Source organism: Sturnira hondurensis, unplaced genomic scaffold (assembly GCF_014824575.4).
Source record: "Sturnira hondurensis isolate 20B ecotype Veracruz unplaced genomic scaffold, ASM1482457v3 Scaffold0008948, whole genome shotgun sequence".
In the NCBI taxonomy this organism is placed as follows: domain Eukaryota; kingdom Metazoa; phylum Chordata; class Mammalia; order Chiroptera; family Phyllostomidae; genus Sturnira; species Sturnira hondurensis.
The window spans coordinates 3,788,592-3,810,724 of NW_028081579.1; the positions used below are offsets into that span (position 1 = coordinate 3,788,592).

General features: G+C 37.9%; 1 long non-coding RNA gene across 1 annotated transcript; it reads right to left on the reverse strand.

The window, feature by feature from the left end:
- Positions 1-246: 246 nt before the first annotated feature.
- Positions 247-15,160, reverse strand: LOC118993879 (uncharacterized). The gene is made up of 3 exons (XR_005067961.1): positions 15,112-15,160; positions 5,300-5,393; positions 247-412 (listed from the first exon to the last, which is right to left on the reverse strand). It is a non-coding gene; the product is annotated as an uncharacterized LOC118993879 (long non-coding RNA).
- Positions 15,161-22,133: the final 6,973 nt, after the last annotated feature.

Consider the following 22,133-nt stretch of genomic DNA (forward strand, 5'->3'; position numbering starts at 1 on the left):
CTATCTTTACCAATAAGGCAAAATATTCTTTTTTTGAACTGCCAGCATGGAATGACTAATTTTAAATGTTTTTGTATTATAAAGTAGAAAATGGTTTATTTTTTATTAAAAAAAGTACTGAACATGATTATAATAAAAGCTATCTAATGAATTAATAGAAGTTCAACATTTTCTTAGTTTACAAAACCACAGTACATTTTCTTTCTGTCACATCAGATATTTATAAGTCATTCAGTCTTGTCTTTTGCCACAATGCACCCATAATTCCTCATTTTGAAATATTAATTAACTTTAATACACAAGTCCTTTAGCTCTGGATACAGCACTGCCTATATGAAGGAAATAACATGACTGAGGTGAAGAATGGTGTTTCTTGGAATAGGTATTGTTTGCCAAGCTGGATCCAAGAGCCCTACAGAAAGTAAAAAAAGACATAGAAGACTGAGCAGACATTTTTATAAGGTCACTTCATTCAGACTGGAAAGTGGCCAGCACAATGTCATTATTTACAACAGGATCTGGGAACACTTGAGGAAATTACAGACCATTTAGTTTTGATTCCATTGTGGGGGGCAAAGTCTTAGGAAGTATTTTAGGAGATTAAATGGGGAACACTGAGAAAAGCACAGCTTGATTAAGGATAGCCAATGCAGTCTCTGGAATGAAAAAGTCATGCTTCAATAATTTTTTGACTTCTTAAGGAAGTAAATGCCAAGAAAAGCAAATGAATGCCTCTAAATTCTGTACTCTAAATTTCCCAGAGATGTTTGTTAGTTTTGCTTGACAAATCAGTGCACACAAAGAAGTGGTTCTTAAAATTGGAGAAATGCAGAGACAAAGATTATTTGTGCATTTAATTGTTTTTAAACTAAAAAGGCATCAGGCAAATATACCTTAGGATGAAAAGAATTTTATGGAAACAAAGACAATATGATAGTTTTAGTCAGTTGAGACACTCCATTATATTTACCACCAACATCAGCATCATATTTCTGTGCCTTTATTACATAGTTGAGTAGAATTTTTCCATAAGACACTGGAAAACCAAAAAAAAAAAACAACTTTCAGAAACATACAGTCTAATAGAGACAACACTGATTCAGAAAAACAGACAGAAAACTAGACACACATATAATGAAATTTAGTAAGGCTGACTCTTAGATTGCTAGCACCAAGGAGAACATGTTGGTTTTTAAGATTCGGGACAAGCACTCACAGTTTCTCTTTGGGCAGGGGAGGCAGAGATGCCATGAAAAGATGCTGGATGGAAGGGCAAACCCTACAACCATCAAAAAAACAAGCAAAGCAGGGAATTTTCTGGGTGTAAGAGTGATCCTGGAACTCTCTGGGAGGTCACCTAGGTTGCCCAGTCTAAGTAGAAGGTAGGAGGGAAATGGCCCTAGAAGGGTAATCTACAACTATACATGAAAAGGGAGTTAACTGAAAATGAGTACGGAGTAGGCCAAAAATAAGCATATGCTATTAAGGTATTGGATTATACACCTCTACGCCCTTTTCAAATCTAAGAACTATGTATGATCTCCTAGAAGAGACACTACAGAGTTAGTAAGGACAGCTCAGCGGATCTCTTTGAATTAGACAGGAAAGACTTGATCATGTGATCTAGGATGTGTAACACCCTCAGGTGGCAAGAGTGCTGGTATCATAAAAGGGGAGACGAGTTCACTACATTGTGGCCATTTGTTGACCACTACATCCCAGACATTATGCTAAGTATTTAACATACATTATTGTTTACTCTAATTCTAAAATCCCAATCGTAGGTAAATACTATCACGATCCCTCTTTTACAGTGGAGAATGCTAACTTAGAGAGGGAAGGTAGCTTGCTTATGAGTCACATAGTTAGTGAGTGAAAGCTACTGGAGCCAATTATTTTTAGCCACTATATGAAACTGTCCCAATTCGCTTGATCATAAGATTTAATCTGGGTGCTTGTTAAAAACGGATATGCCAGGCCCCTCCCCTGATGCTTCTAGGAAGTAGATTCTAAGATGGGGTTGGGAATAAAATTTTTACAAGCCTCCTAAGTCAGTCTTGTGATCAGCTTTGTTTGAGAAACAGTGTCTAATATCACAAGGCCTCTCAAGAAACCAAATTACTGTATCCCAAAGCCTAGACAATTCTAGCAGCTAGAAGGCTGTGTGAAGGTAAGTATGGCCTTAATCAAAGAGGGCTGGCAGCCTAGAGCCCCACGGCAGCATCGGTCCATCAGGCTGCAGCCGCGGACCAGCCTGCAAGACACACTCACCCTCCTGGCTCCATCCTTTGCAAGCAAACTCTCCGTGGCTTAAAGCAAGTCCCCTTGATAAACTGCACTTCAGAGAATGAGACCTCAACATTCTTTGAAAAATCCTTACATGAAGTAAAAACAGAAAAAAGAATAGAAGCAAGTGGTATTATCTAGCAAGGGGTCATTTCTGAACCAAATGAGGGAAAAGAATATGAAATAAAACAGATGATAAAATACCTAATTTTAGGGGGAATGCAATTGGTTAATACTTGAACCCCAGTTATTTCTTATCTTTGGTGTCTTTGTTAACTGAATACTTAATTGATGCATAGGTCTTTATTTTGCAATGAACAATGAATACATTAAAATATGCAATCTATCTTCTTGGTATAAGAACTCTAAAAAGATTACACATTTAATTAAATGCACCGGAACTTCAAAGAGCTGCTGAGGTATGAACACACTCTTCAAGGGATCCTTGGGGAAACTACCACTTACATATTCAAATAAACATACCCATAGCAGAATAGGGCTTCTTAGTGTTCACACTTCATTCAGTTCAACAAACATTTATTGAGCCCCCTACTATGTGTCTGGTACTAACACAATGCTCTAAGGAGAATATAAAGATTAATACAATAGCCTCTATCTTAAAGAAACTTATAATTGAGTAAATGAGATAAAACATTTATACAAATGACTGTTATACCAGCTCTAAATGTCACGAAAGACTCTAAAAAGTGTTCAACAAGTTGAGATTGCTTCTAGGCTCTGAAAAGTCCTCAAGGAGAAGATGACATTTGAGCTAGGACTGGAAGGATGAAAGGGATTTGTAAAGAGAGTTTATAAAATTCTCACTTTTCACCTTTATGTTCTCATCTGTAAAACAGGAATATTAATAGTTGTCACAAACTGCTCTGCAGTAATGATTTCAGGGTCAAGCCAACTTCGTGGGTAGATCAGAAGTAATAGTTCCTCCTCTAGGAATGTCTATACTTGCCACTACCTATTATTAACTCATTTTTAAAATGTTTCCAGGGTTACCTTTCACTGCACTTCGGAGTGATAAAGCATAAGTTTTATAGTAGAAAGGTTACCTTTTGAAAAGTCCCACAAAAGTATACCATAAGAATGAATGTGTTATCTAGCTGTGTGAAAATCTCTCTCTCCCTCCACCCCCTGTAGTTTTTTTCATAATTGGTTGCTATGTGTTGAGGCGAACCAGGTAGGTAAGCTCTTTTCTGTGAGTCAATAGTAAAGAACTCATCAGCGTCTTGACTTGTTCAGCAAAATGCCTCTCACATCTGTCTTGATTGTTCTGGTCTCACTGCCCTACTTGGGTTCAGTCCTTTATCAGTTACCTCACCATCAAAATCTACCACACATTTCTTCCAAATGATCTCTTGATATCTAAGCCTTCCATCTGCTATTCTTCTACATAAACCACCATCAGATTAATTTTCCTAATGTGGTGCTCAATTTGCTCAGAAGTCCTTCAGTGGCTCTCTCCCACTCTCCAGAGAGAATCCAGACTCTACAACCTGGACCCAAGACACTTGTCTCACCTTAAATCTCTCCACACTCCCCTGTCTGTGGCTTCACTGATGCACCTCCCACTGATTAGAACCCTCAACCCCCACCCTCATCTATCAAATACTAACCATCTCTCAGTTCCTGCCCAGCTCAACTCCCACCCTCTACCAATATTCCGTATATACTGCTTGGTACTGGACATACGTGAGTACATGGCTCACATATTCATTTGGGTAAATAACATTAGCTGCTTACAATAATACAGTATTGTTTCCTGCTCAGAGTTTGCTTATTTTAGGCACTCCAAAACTCATTTGATTATACAAATATTTAGTAACAGGAATAATATTTATGTTTATTAACTACTGTGTTTCTGGTGCTGTTTAAATTCTTTTCATACATCACCTCACTTTATCTTCTCAAGGACCCTCTGAATTAGGTATTGTTATCATCCCCATTTAGAAATGAGGAAACAGGGGCACAAAAGGTAATTTGCTCAAAGTCACACAACTTAGTAAGTTGGGCAAAGGCGGTTTGCCTCCCAAGGCCTTAGTGCACACACTCTGCCACCTCTAATGTTTTTAAAGTCTTTACAATCAATAAATCACTTCTACANCTCACTTTATCTTCTCAAGGACCCTCTGAATTAGGTATTGTTATCATCCCCATTTAGAAATGAGGAAACAGGGGCACAAAAGGTAATTTGCTCAAAGTCACACAACTTAGTAAGTTGGGCAAAGGCGGTTTGCCTCCCAAGGCCCTTAGTGCACACACTCTGCCACCTCTAATGTTTTTAAAGTCTTTACAATCAATAAATCACTTCTACAAAATTTTCATTTTGTCTTTAATGAGACAAATTAACGAGAGTAGAATTATTATCTTCTCTTTCCAGATGTGGAAACTGAGGCTTAATGGTAGGCCCCAAGTTATCTAGTGAGTCACAGAGAGAAGATTTGAGCACTAGAGGTCATTCCTCCTCATTGCTCAAAGGAGTCACAGCATTGTGTCCCCACAATATAAATAAAGGCAAGCAGGTGCCGGCGACTGTAAGGCAGCCCAGGGGCTTTTCAAAATTGGCGTGTGCGACCAGTGCATTCCTGTTGCCAACTGGCCATCCGACAACGTAACCCAAGTAACAAAATAGGGAGGTGCCCTCATTGAGCTCTAATCTTGCCATTCCTATTTCCCTCACCGTGTTCAAACTCATATCGGTTTGGGGAAAGAGTATTTGCTCCTCAGTTTGTGGGAAACGCCTCTTAGTTTGAGCTCCCCCAAGTAAGAATTCGGGTACGGAAGCTGTCTTGGGAGATGATCCTAGGAAGCAGAAGTAAGGGAGTGATGCAAGTGGGACAGGAAAGGAGTGGGTAGCGATAGCAGGTGTGTTATCAAGATGATTGTTGGGCAAAGGTGGCTCTGTTACACATGGGTCTTCAAGAAATACGCAGAACGCCTTCCAGAGCTGCCCGCCCCAAAGGCGGCAGGCTACAGTGTTCATCCACTGCCCCTTCCCCACCTGGTTGACAGCATCCTGGTGGCATTAACTCCATCTGCTTCTGGGCTGCCTTTGAAGGTAGGACCAGCAAGCTCCTGTATCTCTGGAGTAGACACTGGGCAAAAAAATGAAACATACAAGTGCATGTTTGAAGTGGGACAATATGAACCTGAGTCTGAATGTGCATCTCCTGTCCACCACAGCCATGGCAGTAATTATAGGCAGGCTGGAGGGATGGAAAGTGGGGTGCCAGAGGTTCCTCTTATACCAACAGAATTTCACCTGAAAAAAATTTAAATCTCCCCATGGACCACCTGGAGATTCAATTCTTTGGATCATAATGCTTTGGCAATATCCTAAAAAATCCTTAGTAACCAAAATATATATCCTAGTCATAATAACATACCTTCAAAAATATAGATCCTATTTATTTAAAAACTTCCCATTTTAAAAATGTGACCAATATAGCCTATACAAAGATAACTCAGTCTTAAAGTTACCAGTTTGACTACACAAAGATTATTATATTTTATGATAAATGCCTGATGATGTTTCTAAAAATGGTTAAAAATATAAATGTGTAGTATAGGAAACAAAAATAACTCTACGAGACACTTCAAAAATATTTCACCTAGCACTAGTAGGATTTTGTGTCCATGAACATAGTCTTAGCGGAGTTGTAGCAGCGTAAGGCAGGATAAAGAGGATAGGTTTTCGAATCAGACAAACTCATTGACTGAGAATATGAATTTGAGCCAGTGTATCAGTCAGACACACTGAAATAAAGATATGTGATAACTCCAAAATTCCAACGGCTTATGCGTATAAGCATATATTTTTTGTACACCAAGGCTTTGGGTAGATTTGATTCTGATGGGCCCATCTAGGATTGGCTTGGCTTGGCTCCAGGCTTTGAATTAGGTTCAGGTATACTTATGTTTCTCTTGATCCTCCTCAGAACAGTAGCTATGCAGGCAGGTTCTTTTCACAGTGACTAGGGGAAGCATAGGAAAGAAACCAGTGCACACAAATACATTTAATCCTTGGTTCACATCACTTCTGCACACAGACCCTTGGTCAAAGCAAGTTGCATGACTGATCTCCACAGCGGTGGGGTGAAGAGATGTACTGTGCCCGCTCTCGGGGGAGGCGTTGAAAAGACACGGCAGAGGGAGGCAGTGAAGAACGGGGAATAATAATAATCCAACTACTTGATCTATAAAATAGGCACAACAGTGTTTACTTTAGCATCTGTTATAAGGCTTAACTCAGATAATTCATGTGAAATGGATGTCTCACTTGTGGCACATAGTAATTGATCCCCAAATATTAATTTCTTCTATTTTATCCCCTTGCCTAACCATTAGGAGAATGGTAAAAGAAAGCGATGCTTCCTTTCTTAAATTTGGTACAAAAATGATCAATCTTTCAAAGGGAAGAAAAAACACCTTCATTAACTACTTTTTTTTCATTCTTGACTACTTTAATGTTTATTACCATCTCTCTCTCCTCCTACCTAACTGCAAAATAACCATCAAAATCAGGAAAATAACATTGATACACTGCTGCTAAATTCTCAGACCCCATTAAAATTTTCCCAATTGTCTGAACAATCCTGTTCAGAATCATACAAAGCATTTAGTTGTCTATCACTTCAGTCTCCCTTAATCTGGAATAGTTTTTCAGTCCTTAATTGACTTTCATAACTGTTTTCTACACTGAATAACAATTCCCATAATTTAGCAGCTTAAAATAACACATGTGTATAATTCCAAGGTTTCTGTGGATCAGGAGTCCAAGACTCGCTTAACTGGGTCACACCAAACTGAATTCCATGTGTCAGCCAGTGCTGTGGTCTCATCAGAGGCTATATGGGGGAAACATCTGCTTCCAACCTCCCCCAGGTTGTCTGCATAATTCATTTCCTTGCTGCTGCAGGACTGAGGTCACCCTGAGCTGCCAGAGACTGTCCACAGTTCCTTCCCATGTGAGCTTCTCCAACATGGCCACCTAACTAGTGGCAGCTTACTTCAAGGATGGTAAGGGGTGTCCCCTATTCTTCACATATGGAAACTGAAATATGAGAAGTTGAATACAATCAGGCTATAGTAGAGGCAGAATTTTAACCCAGGCCACTTCACTAGTGGGTTAAACTTTCATTGATTCTCATTCTCCTCATTTCTAGATACTGGTTTCCTTTTCAAAAAATGAACTCAACTAATCCCAGTTAATATGCTAAAAAGAAGTTGGTTGATACCAGTTAGGACTATTAAGATTCCATAATATTCACATTTTAATAATGAAATCTTAAAAAGAAAACTCCTTCAATTAAAAAACTATTTCCAACAGGATGTAGAATTATTTCTTGAAGAAAAGTAATTTGATTGGTGCTTCTCAAATAAGGAGTGGCCTATTTGCCTTGCTTATGGGTATCAAGAAACAGGCACTGAACTGAATAAGGTATAATGGCCATGAAATGCACCATTGGTGCATTCTCTTAGTTTTTAGTAATGATGTTAATGCAGATTGGTATTACATAAACCAGTCTCAACATAAATACTAAAAAAACAATGCTGAAAAGCATCTTTTTAAAGCTAAATTGGAATAGAAAATTTATAAGCTGTATTAGAACCAACATTCTCAAGGAGGTAAAAGACATGTACTCATAAAACTATACAACACTGAAGAAAGAAATCAAGGAAGACACAAAAAATGGAAACATATACTGTGTTCATGGACTGGAAGAATTAACATCATCAAAATGTCTGTACTACCCAAAGCGATTTATAGATTCAATGCAATATCTATTAAAGTACCAATGACATATTTCACAAAGATAGAACAAACATTTCAGAAATTTACATGGAACCATAAGTGACCCTGAATAGCTGCAGCAATTTTGAGAAAGAAGAACAAAGTAGGAGGGATCACAACACCTGACACTAAACTGTATTACAAGTCACTGTAATCAAAACAGCCTGGTACTGGCATAAAAACAGGCACATAGACCAATGGAATAGAACAGAGAGCCTAGAAATAAACCCAAGTCTCTATGGTCAATTAATACTTGGCAAAGGGGGACGAAGAATAAAATGGAGTAAAAATAGCCTCTTCAACAAATGGTGTTGGGAGATCTGGACAGCTATGTGCAAAAAAAATGAAACTTGACCACCAACTTATACCATACACAAAAATAAACTCAAGGTGCATAAAACACTTAAATATAAGCTGTGACACCATAAAAGTCCTATGGGAAAACATTGACAGGAAAATCTCAGACATTCCATGCAGCAACATCTTCACTGATATATTCCCTAGAGCAAAGGACATAAAGAAAAGAATAAACAAGTGGGATTACATCAAATTAAAAAGCTGCTGCATAGCTAAAAAAAAAAGCATTAAAATGAAAAGAAAACCAACTATATGGGAAAACATATTTGCCAATACCTCGGACAAGGGTTTGATCTCCAAAATATATAAAGAACTCACATGACTCCACTCCAACAAGACAAAAAAAAAACAATTAAAAAAATGGGCAAAAGACTTAAACAGACACTTCTCCAAAGAGGACATACAGAGGGCCCAGAGACATATGAAAAGATGCTCAGCATCACTAGCCATCAGAAAGATGCAAATTAAAACTACAGTGAGATGCCACTTCACACTGGTCAGAATGGCCATCATAAACAAATCAACAAACAAGTGTTGGAGAGGATGTGAAGAAAAAGGAACCCTAGCACACTGTTGCTGGGAATGCAGACTGGTGCAGCCACTGTGGAAAACAGCATGAAATTTCCTCAGAAAACCAAAAATGGAACTGCCTTTTGACCCAGCAATTCCACTCCTGGTAGTGAGAGCCCTGAAACACCAATTCAAAAGAACCTATGCACCCCAATGTTCATAGCAGCACAATTTACAATAGCCAAGTGCTGGAAGCAACTTAAGAGCCTATCAGTAAATGAGTGGATCAAAAAAAGCTATGGTACATTTATACAGTGGAATTCTATGCAGCAGAGAGAAAGGAGTTCCTACCCTTTGTAACAGCATGGATGGGACTGGAGAGCATTATGCTAAGCGAAATAAGCCAGGCCATGAAGACAAATACCATATGATCTCACCTTTAACAGGAACCTAAACAACAAAAGAAAAATGCAAACAAAATACACCCAGAGACATTGAAATTAAGAACAATCTAACAATAGCCAGAAGGGAGAGGGGAGGGGACAATGGAGGGAAGGGTTTTTAGGAACTACTATAAAGGACACATGGACAAAACTAAGGAAGAGGGTGGAAGCAAGGGAGAGAGTTGTGTTTGGCTGGGGTGGCAGGGAATGGTGGGGGGAAAATTTAGACAACTGTAACTGAACAATAATAAAATAATCAAACATGAAAAAAAAAGAATCAACATTCTCATACTTAGTGAAATAGAGAAATAGAATTCACTGTTATTACTCTCCTACCTAAGAAAAATAAAAATTGTAAGACAATATCATGATCTAAATAATAAATATTATCAATGGGTATATAGTGATGGGGAAATTATGGGTGACTTTCCAGATTTTCTTTGTTTTCTATATATTCAAAATAAATGTATCCTTTTGCAGTTAGAAAAAAATTGGTTAAATGTTAGAAAACATTAAAGAAGTTTGTGTTCTTAAGGAGCAGCTTTAATTGCTAAACATGTAAATAAAGTTATTTATCTCCATGTTAGGTTTCTGCATATATAAATAGTTGAATAACTTATAGATTCATTTTTTACAGGTACAACTAAGACCCGCCACTCTGAAACTTACTAATTAAGAACTTGAACTTTCTTATATGAAGACTTCTCTTAAGAGTTGAGTCTTTACTACTAGAGGAGGCAGCAAGTAGTGGCTAAGAGTTCGGGCTCAGGAGCCACACAGCCGGGTTCAAACCCCAGCTCTATCACCTGGCTGTGGAACATGGACAAGCCACTCATAACCTCTGTGGCTCAGTCTCCTTATCCATAAATGCGAGTAATAATAACTCCCAGTTCATAGGGTTGTAGTGAAGGTTAAATATGTTACGCACTCAGAACAATTTCCAGATATGTATTTGCTATCATGATTACTACCAAGGTGGAAGCCTCTTTAAGGTAGGGGAGCTATTTTATGTATAGTCTACCGTACTTATTACTGTCCCTTGCACATAGGGAAACATCAATAAATAAGTATAGAATGAATGACAGAATTATTTAATCTGAAGACTGAAATTAAAATAAGAACTCCATAGTCACTGAAACAAAAATTAGAAGTCTTACGAATTGTCATGTGTGAACTCTCAAATGTGAACCCTGTCAATATTTTCTTTGGTTCCCTACCAAGAGCTCTGGGAAAAGAACCCACTTCTAATTTCTCACTGTAAACTCTAGAGATTTTACTGAGGGTACACAAATAGGAAACAATTGAGTATGTTTATTAGCCAGAACTCTAAGGTTTGAAAGTAACAGAACACCAATTCTAATCAGTTAATGTGAAAGAATAAAAAGGAATGTAAGCAGCTTACCTGTTGCCCTAACACAGGAAGAGAGGCGCTGAAGCTGGCCTTTGGGACCTGTGGAATCAGACGGATCAGTCTGCTGGCAGCTGTGTCTCGCGTGCATTCTCTCTCTTTGTTTCAATCCTCTCTCTTTGCCTCTTGTTCTATTTCTCTCTTCCATGTTAGCTTTGTTCTCTGTAATCGCAGGCAGTTTCTGTGTGGGGCAGGAGCCACGGCTGCCAGGAGCCCTAAGCTCACATCCTCAGATCGTCTCAGACCTGGAGGAGAGAGATCTAACCCAACATCTCCATTATAAAACATGCCAAGGAAGGCTTTCTTGGGCCCTGCTTGGGTAGTTTGTCCATCTCCGAATCAATCATCATGTAGGTAGGAGGATTACATAAAGCAGGTACTGGTCTTCCCCTTTGGCGTTTGTTATTGTTGTTAGTTTATTTGTGCTTGTTGGATTAGTTTAGCAAATTCTACATTCCTTCACAGTGTTAGGCCTCTGGTGTTGCATTTCAGGGAGCATATCTCAGGACATGTTGTCACTGTTTCCATGATCACATCCAACTGTTAACACCCACTAATGTCTAGCGTTAGAGGAGAAGTGTTTTCCCCAAAAGTAGGTAGACAGGTAGCCCAGACAGGCTGCTGTGGGAGAGCCAAATACCAGGCAACTATCTCAGTATGTGTCTACTACACGAAATAACTACAGGGATTTAAGAGACTATATTAAATTCTGAAATGTATTGCTAAGATAGGACATCGACACTTTACTGCAAGTATTCAAAAGTCGAATGTCTCAGCTCTCTGTGAGGGTTAGATGTAGGACTAATATCTTCAAGTTCTTTAATTAAATTCTTTAAGTACAGTGATTATAGTTATAGCACTCTACTTGGAAAGCAGTTAAATCCCAACAATATCTCCAAGCTCACTTAATATCTCTAATAGTCTATTAAATCAAAATATACATTATTTTGCTATCAATGCAAAGCATAGAAATTAGTGGCTTTCTCTTGTTCTCATAAGTTTTCTTGGATTAGCCTGGGGGAGAATGAAGAAGGTTTGGCATAATTATTACGTAAAGAATGGTTAGAATTGATATACAAAAGGTTTTCTGAGCCATGGTATGGGCCGGTTGAATCTGAATAGCTTAAATTAGAGGCAGTCCAAAACTAATGGTCTTTTTACTCCTTTTTAAAAAAATTTTATTTATTCATTTTTAGAGAGGGGGGAGGGAGAGAGAAAGAGAGGGAGAGACACGTCAATGTGCAAGAGAAACATGGATTGGTCGTCTCTCACATGTTTCCAAATGGGGACCTGGCTCACAACCCAGGCATGTGTCCTGACCAGGGATCGAACTGGTCACATTTTGGTTTGCCGGATGATACTGAACCCACTGAACCACACTGGTCAGGACCCTTTTTACTCTTTATTTAATTTCACAATATTAAAGGCATGAGACCAATTAATGCATATGTACATAATATTTCAAGGTACACCAGAATTCTTTACATATAATAATGTTTAAATATATACCAACTTTCTTTTCACATAAAGGTCTAAATAATGACCCTGACACCTTGGCTATTCACACTGTGCTGCCAGGCACTGCATATTTATAGTTCACTGTACATGGAGCTGCTTTACTGAAATCTCAGAACTACAGAAGCCACCTGCTGACTAATCAGATAATAGCTGGTCAATTTCCTAGACAGAAGATCTTATTTTATTCACAATTTAGTATTTGAAATTAAACTCCTGACTTTTGTTTTAAAATCTTTCTACAATTAATATTTCACACCTAGGTGGAAAAAATGAAAATTTCATACTAAAGATATTTTTCTTCTGTATGAAAATTGCCTTAAAACCTGTAGCTTTAATTAAAAATTGCAGGTATTCTTAGATCCAGCATTTCCACTACTAGTAATAAGCAAAGTATTATGAACTAAGAAAAACATCTAGATACAAGACTGTTCATTAAAGGATAGTTTTAGCAGCAAAAAAGTGGAAATAAGCTAAGTGTACAGTAACAGTAAATTTAAAAATAAAATATGGCATATCTATCAACTAAATATTGTATATTCAGTAAAAATTATGTTGTGGAAGAATATATAATAGAATAAAGACATTCTAAGTATATTATAATATTTCCCATGGTTTAAAATGTTCATATATATTTTATATGTACATAAATGAAGAAAATGGAGATAAACATATATAACAAAATATTAATAATGTCTGAGCTAGGTAGTAGAATTATGAATTTTTGTATCTTATATATGTATTTAAAATTTTCTATAATAAAGAAATATTTCATTTATGCAAGAAAAATAAGAAATAAGACACCCATAATTGAGGCTTTAGGTATCCTAAACACTTGAACTCTGTGGAGGACTCAATTGCCATTTGCAGATTCTCTGTCCTCCTTTATGGTGATTTTTCTGACTTTGTACACTATTTACAATTTTGTCCTAAACTTTATCAAAATTCATAGACATATCTGATCTAAATGAAAATTAACAAAAATCTTTAGAAGAGCCACAACGGATGTTGCTTTTGTAAATAAGTGGTCAGCACATGAGGACAGACATTGCCCTCTTTCTAGCTAAGATTTCCCCGCCGGGCTGAACAGAGTTTTGCCCCTACCACAGCGAACGTTGACTGACCGAGTGTTGAACAGCTGTCGAACTCCTTGAAGTCCTGCCTAATCGCTGATGGCACGGCACAGGGTCTGCTATGAGATAGCACAAACTGTGCCCTGCCAAAATGAGAACCCAAAACTGATTTGGGGGATCATAATTAAGGATACCACCTTTGCTTTATTAACTCTGAATTGGTCAAATAAACAGCGGTGATCCCAGAGAGGAATGTGTATAAAGAGTTCACATTTGTCATATCTCAGCTGCTATTTGTAATAAGACTTTAATAGGTACTCCGATTTGATCGCATTTGCTATGATCCGATGTGACGGCAATAGAATGGATAAACTGTGCATCTCCGAGAAGAACGGAGCAGTGCAGGACAAACGATTTTCAAGTGGCATGCCTTTTGCCTAGCCCACTGTCCAAATGTATTTCAACTGCGGACACAGTTTGTGAATTCAATTTATTTTTTTTATCTGTTACCCAACAAGAGTCCTTATCTTCAGACATGCTTTTGCCTTATCACTTTAGTAATTCCAATCACCCACACAAGTTCAAGGAAAGGACGGTGATCATAACGAGCCCTTACCCAAGTCCAGTGTATTTTGTTCACCTAGTTTACTGCTTTACCATCTGCCTTTCACTTCTAGAGAAGTCGCAATAAAGCAGGAGCCAAAGTAAATGCAGATACCCCACTGCTATCTATTTAACTTTCATTAAGTGAGTTGGTGCAGTGCTCAGGCGCCTTCTCAAAACCAGCCCATCATCTAAGAGTATTTACATAAGACTCTTTGCATTATATTCCGACCTCTGCAACATTAGTATTAACTACTGACATCTGCCAACTCTGACTGGTAAGTGCTTTACAGTATCAATTCATCCAAAGCAAAAAGCATTTCTGAGTGCCGCAGTGCTCTTGTTAATGCCAATAAGAAGTATCAAGGCTCATATGACACCTAGCAGAAATTAGTACCCACATTCAAAGAAAAGTCTTTGTTATTTCCCACAGTATTATGTGGACTTTATTGAGATGACTGCATCTGACACCTGCTGTAATATAAAATGCAGCTATAATTAGCCAACTGATGCTCACTGCAGTTTAGGTCGAATCCCTTCTGTGGGAATTATGCTTTAAAATATTCAGAACTCCAAGTGGCTCTCATTACATTTAATTTTAACTTAGAATTAGGTGGTCTAGAAAAAAAATTTAGGATTGTAATAGCCCCCTGCTGAATGCCACACAGCAACATGAAAACCCATAGGGTTTTTTCCCCTCTAAATTTAAAAAAAAAAATGAGAACAGCAGACTACACGAGAGCCTTCAATTGAAGTCTGGCTTTGCTTAATTGTACTTTTTGCACTCATCAGTCTCTCCTCTTCAGAGCAAGCTCTAAAAATTGCCTGAATAGCCAAAGGAAAGTTTCCCACAGTCACTGGCCACAGAAAAACACTATTGTCCTTCCTCACAGTTTGATGGACAACATTTCTATAAATGGGTAGCCAGGCTGTCAATGGTACCCTCGCTGAAAAGGCAAAAGAAGAGAACAGATTCTGCCAATATCTGACAAAGCATGTTAACACATAATCAGGCATTCACTGGTCAGGCAGCTGCCCCTGGGACCTTCATCACACAGGTGCCTTTAAGCCATTTCCTATTCACAGATAAAGGAAACAAGCAGGACATACCTGGGAAAGGAGCAGTCTATTATGGCTTGCCAACTGTCCATCTTCTGGGCTGTAAAAATAGAAGAAAAAGAGAACTGTAGTTTCAACTTAAAAATTATAAAACAGCAGAACAGTTACAAATCTATAATTTAAGCTGTGGTGTTTTCCCCTTTCTCTTTCTTTATTTTTTAGGGTATGTTTTTTATTTGTTTGTATGACGTAGCTGTACTCACTTCAAATAACAAAGCTCTTTTTCTCAGGGTCTTGTCAGATGTATTTGTCCCAAAGCCCCTCACACATTAATGCTGAAATACTTACCTGGCCCAACTGAGTCACAAAAAAATTTATTTTGTCACCTTAAGTGAGTTTTACGTATACACACATACACACTCCATTTCAAGATCTGTGATCAATAAAATGTAAGCGGTGAATGATGCTCCAATAAAGAAGAAACTCTGGACCATCTCTTAAGGAACCACTGAGGTAAAATACTTCAGGAGAATGATTGCCATTGTTCATTTCTTCATAATTGCTTAGACTAAGAACATTAGCTCCACATTGGGCTTATCTACTCAGTCGGAGGAAATACCAGACCTCACTACTCCATTAAGCCAATGGCCCACTAGCATATTCACAGAACATTTTCAAATTAAAATTTCATGATTATTACCTTAAGGGTATTAAATATGGATTTCTACTTTATTTCTTCATTTTCATTTTACTTATTACCATACTTTAAGATCTCCTATACTCAAAGTATAGAGCAAATATAAGGAAAGAACAAGGAACACAATTTTGAGAAGGATTAAATCCCCATGAAACTTATATCAGCTAAATATGGTCCTTGGAATACAATTGGAGGACTGATGCACTAATACACATAACTTTTTTCTACAAGACAAGGTACAATTAAGCTACTAGGGAACAACAAAATCAACACAGTGTATAAACCAAATGCCATGACTTAAATAGTGCTATGTTTTCAACTTTTATTTTATTTTATTTTTATTTATTTTAAAAGAGGGGGAGGGAGGGAGAAAGACAGGGAGAGAAACATCGATGTTACAGAGAACCATCGATTGGTTGTTCTCCATACCCACAACCCAGGCATGTGCCCCAATCAGGAATTGAACTGGAGACCTTTCCGACTGCAGGATGATGTTTAACCAACTGAGCCACACCCACCAGAGCTCAGCAAACTCCTTGAATGCTACTTATTTTGTATAGTTTCCTCATCAGTAAAATATGACCGCATTGTCCACCACAAACAGTTTGGGGGAGTAGCCATTGCTGAAAAGTTCTGCCCTTGGGGTGAGAAGAGAGAACATCTGCTAACTGGAACAAAACCAGTCAAGGATCATGAACACTTTAGAAATACCGAACTGTCAAAAATGGATAGATCTTCCAAACAAAATATCAACAAGGACATTGTGGCATTGAACAATGCCCTGGATCAAACGGACTTAACTGATATATATACTACACTTCATCCCAAAGAAGCAAAATACACATTCTTTTCAAATGCACATGGAAAGTTTTTAAAGATAGACCACATGATAGTACACAAAACAAAACTCAACAAATTCAAGAAAATTGAAATATCGAGCATTTTCTTGGGCCACAAGGGCCTGAAACTAGAAACCACCACCAATGAAAACCTCAAAAACACTCGAATTCATAGAGATTGAATAACATGCTGCTAAACAATGAATGGGTCAAGAATGAGGTTAGGGAAGAAATCAAAAAGTTTCTGGAAACAAATGAAAACAACTCACAACAATCCAAAACTTATGGGACATGGTGAAGGCAGTCCTGAGAGGGAAGTTCATAGCAATACAGGCCTACCTAAAAAAAAAGAAACATTTCAAGTAAAAAACCTAACCCTACATCTACAACAACTGGAGGAACAACAACAAAGATAGATTAGAGAAAGTAGAAGAAAAGGAATAACGAAGATTAGAGCAAAATTAAACACTATAGAGACTAAAAGAACAATCCAAAGGATCAATAAATCCAGGAGCAATTTCTTTGAAAAGATAAACTAAATCAACAAGCCTTTAGGAAGAGTAATTAAGAAAAAAGACAGATGACTCAAATAAATAAAATCAGATATGGAAGAGGAGAGATTACAACTGATACCATAGAAATACAAAGGATTGTAAGAAATTATTAGGAACAACTATATGCCAAGAAATTTGAAAACCTGAGTGAAATGGACAAATTTCTAGGAAAATATAATCTCCCAAAACTGAATGAAAAGAAGCAGGAAGCCTGAACAGACCAATAACAGCTGGTGAAATCAAGGCAGTAATCAAAAAACTCCCAGCACAAAGAATCCCTGGACCAGGTAGTTTCACAGTAGAATTTTACAAAACGTTTAAGGAAGGGCTAACCCCTATCCTCAGACCATTTCAAAAAATCCAAGAGGGAAGACTCCCAAATTCATTTTACGAAACCAGCATCATCCTAATCCCTACACCCGATAAAGGCACAAAAAACAAAGAAAACTATAGGCCAATATTGCTGATGAACATAGATGCTAAAATCCTCGACAAAATATTGGCAAACTGCATACAGCAATACATTACAAAGACCATACTCCATGATCAAGTGGGATTTATTCCAGGGATGAAAGGATGGTACAATATTCACAAATCAATAAACATAATATATCACATAAACAAAAAGAAAGACAAAAATCACATGATCTTATAAATAGATTCTGTAAAAGCATTTGATAAGGTACAGCCCCCATTTATGATAAAAAACACTCAGCAAAGTGGGAGTAGAAGGAACATACCTCAACGTAATAAAGGCCATAGATGAAAAACCTGCAGCCAACATCATACTTAATGGGCAAAAATTAAAAGCTTTCCTACTAAGATCAGAAACAAGACAAGGATGTCCACTTTTACCACTTCTATACAACATAGTATTGGGAGTCTGAGCCACAGCAATCAGACAAGAAAACAAATTAAAAGGCATATACATTGGAAAGGAGGAAGTAAAACTGTCACTGTTTGCAGATGATATGATAGTGCACATAGAAAATCCTATAGATGTCACCAAGAAACTACTCAACCTAATACGTGAATTTGGCAAAATAGTTGGATACAAAGTCAATATCCAGACATTGAAGGCATTTTTATATACCAACAATAAAATATCAGAATCAGAAATCAGGAAAAAATCCAATTTGCTATAGCAACAAGAAAAATAAAATACTTAGGAATAAACCTTATTGTAGAGGTAAAAGATCTATACTCAGAAAAGTATACAACACTGAAGAAAGAAATTAAGGAAGATACAAATAAATAGGAGCATATATGTGTTCATGGATTGGAAGAATTAACATCATCAAAATGCTCATACTACCCAAAGCAATTTATAGATTCAACACAATCCCTATTAAAATATCAATGACATATTTCACGGATATAGAACAAACATTTTGGAAATTTATATGGAACAATAAATGACCCCAAATAGCCACAGCAGTTTTGAGAAAAGTAGGAAGGATCATAACCTGATATCAAACTATATTACAAGGCCTGATACTGGCATAAGAATAGACACATAGACCCATGGAACAGAGTAGAGAACCCAGAAATAAATCTACATCTCTGGTCAATTAATATTCAACAAAGGGTACAGAAGCATCAAATGGAATAAAAATAGCCTTTTCAACAAATGGTGTGGAAGATCTGGACAGCTGAAAGCAAAAAAAAAAAAAGTGAAAATAGATCACCAACTTACACCATACACAAAAATAAATTCAAAGTGGATAAAACACTTAAATACAAGTCATGACACCATAAAAGTCCTAGAGGAGCCCACAGGCAGGAAAATCTCAGATATTTCATGCAGCAACGTTTTTACTGATACATCCCCTAGAGCAAGGGATATAAAGGAAAAAATAAACAAATGGGATCTCATCAAAATAAAAACCTTCTGCATGGCTAAAGAAAACAGCAGTAAAGTGAAAAGGGAAGCAACTGTGTGGGAAAATATATTTGCCAATGATACCTCAGACAAAGGTTTGATCTCCAAAATATATATGAAGAATTCACACAATTCCACTCCAAGACAAAAAAAAAACAATTAAAAAATGGGCAAAGGACTTGAACAGACACTTCTCCAAGAGTGACATACAGAGGGCCCAGAGACATATGAAAAGATGCTCAGCATCACTAGCCATCAGAGAGATGCAAATTAAAACCACAGTGAGTCAGCAGCTGGGAGAGGGGTTGTGGCAGGGAAAAGTGGTCGGTGGCTGCTGGACCAACCCAGGCGTGCAGGATGCGGTTGGCAGATCCCAGGCATGGGGTGGCAATGGGCTGAGTAAGGGCACAAGGCGGCTGGCTGACTGCAGTCACACATTTGTGTGCAGAAAAACCAGGTGAAAAAATGGACAGTGAGACAGACCGAATAATGCAGGGCCCCAGTGACAGGAAATAAAGCCTAAAAGCACCGATTGAAAACACTTCCAGGGATTCAGGTGCCAGGAGAGGCTCCCAGCCTCACAGGAGAGACCCACAGGGTCCTAGAATGTACACAAGCCCACCCACGGGGGAACCAGCACCAGAAGGGCCCAATTTGCTTGTGGGAAGCTTGGGAAGTGACTGAAATCCGATATAGAGCACTCGCTCTCTGGCCCCGCCCCCAGTCACAACCCAGCCATTGGACTGACCCACCCCTGTGAACACCTAAGCTTTCACCCCTCATAAGTAAGAGGGGTGAACAGACCAAAACATTGTGGCTCAAGCAGAAGAACAACTCAAAGCCCCAGAGCCAATACTTCTAAGCAACAAAGAGATAGCAAACCTATCAGATGCACAGCTCAAAATACTGGTGATCAGGATGCTCACAGAACTGGTTGATTTTAGTCGCAAATTAGAAGAAAAAATGAAGGCTACACTAAGTGAAATGAAGCAAAATGCACAGGGAACCAATAGTGATGGAAAGGAAACTGAGACTCAAATTCCAGTGTCTCAAGTGGAGTGGACCAGAAGGAAGAAAGAAACATCCAACCAGAAAAGAATGAAGAAATAAGAATTCAGAAAAATGAGGAGAGGCTTAGGAACCTCCAGGACATCTTTAAATATTCCAACATCCAAATTATAGGAGTACCAGAAGGGGAAGAGGAAGAGCAACAAGTAGAAAAGTTATTTGAACACATAATAAAGGAAAACTTCCCTAGTCTGGCAAAGGCAATAGACTTCCAGGAGATCCAGGAAGCCCCAAGAGTCCCAAAGAAGTTGGACCCAAGGAAGAATACACCATGGCACATTACCTAAGATTAAAATGAATGAGAGAATTCTAGAAGCAGCAAGACATAAGGGGACAGTTACCTACAAAGGAGTTCCCATCAGACTGTCAGCTGATTTCTCAAAAGAGACCTTGCAGGCAAGAAGGGGCTGGAAAGAAGTATTCCAAGTTATAAAAGGCAAGGACGTACATCCAAGATTGCTCTATCCAGCAAAGCTTTCATTTAGAATGGAAGGGCAGATAAAGTGCTTCTCAGATAAGGTCAAGTTCAAGGAGTTTATCACCACCAAGGCCTTATAATATGGAATGTTAAAGGGACTTATCTAAGAAAAAGAAGATAAAAAATATAAACAGTGGGAGGACAGCAAACTCACAGTTATTAACAACCACACCTAAAACAAAAGCAAACCAAGAGGACAGCTAGATCAGGAGTGGAACCATAGAAATGGAGATCACATGGAGGGTTAGCAACAGGGGAGTGGTAGGAGGAGAAGCAGAGAGAAGGTACAGAGAACAAGTAGCATAGACAGTAGGTATAAAATAGACAGGGGGAGGGCAAGAATAGTATGGGAAATGTAGAAGCTAAAGAACTTGTGACACATGGACATGAACTAGAGTGGGGGATGGGGAGAGAGGGTGTGCAGAGTGGAGGGGAATGAAGGGGGGGATATGGGACAACTATAGTGGCATAATCAATAAAATATATTTTTAAAAAAATTTATGACACATGGACATGAAATAAAGGGGGGGAATGTGGGTGGGAGGGGGTGTGCAAGGTGGAGGGGAATGAAGGGGGAAATGTAACAACTGTAATAGCATAATCAATAAAATATATTAAAAATAAGGTTTGAGAGCTGAAAATCAGGCACATTGATACATCTGGTATTATATTAAAAGAAAAATAGAAAAATCTACTGAAAAAGAAAATCATGAATTTTATTTTAATTTTTTCTTTTCTTTTTTTAATTTAATTATTGTTCAATACAGTTTTCTGTCTTTTACTCCCATCCAGCCCACTCCCCAAACAAAAATCATAAATTTTATATTCATTCAATTAATATTTACTGAGTACTTCTCCTTTGCCACTTATTCAATCAGAAATTACTTATTGAGCATTAAATAATATTAAACATTGACCTAGCTTTTACTCTGTACCACACATTATTCTGGGAACTTAACTCATGTTTATTTATTCAATCCTCACTGCAACTTTCTGAGACATGCATTATCATTATCCCCAATTTATAGACGAGGACAGTTAGGCAGTGAGAGATAATAAATAAATAAATAAATAGATAGATAGATAGATAAATAGATAAATAAATATATTTTATCATTTAATCCTCAGAACAACTGTCTGAGGGGGATACAATTATCACAATTTCATAAATGAGGAAACTGAGGTTCTGGAAGATACAGCAGTTTAACTTTCTTTATTCCTCTAAGTTGCAGAGTTTAGATTTAAATGCAGATGTGTTTCTTTCTAAAGATCATGCTTTTCTGTCCTGGCTGGTGTAGCTCAGTGGATTGAGCCCAGGCCTGTAACCAAAGGGTTGCTAGTTTGATTCCCAGTCAGGGTACCTACCTGAGTTACCTGGGTTATAGGCCAGGTCCCTGGTAGGGGGTGTGTAAGAGGCAACCACACATTGATGTTTCTCTTCCTCTCTTTCTCCCTCCATTCTCCTCTCTCTAAAAACGAATAGATAAAATCTTTTTTAAAAGACCATGCTTTTCCCATAAAAGTATGGTTCATGTTTTAATTAATAGAACAAAAT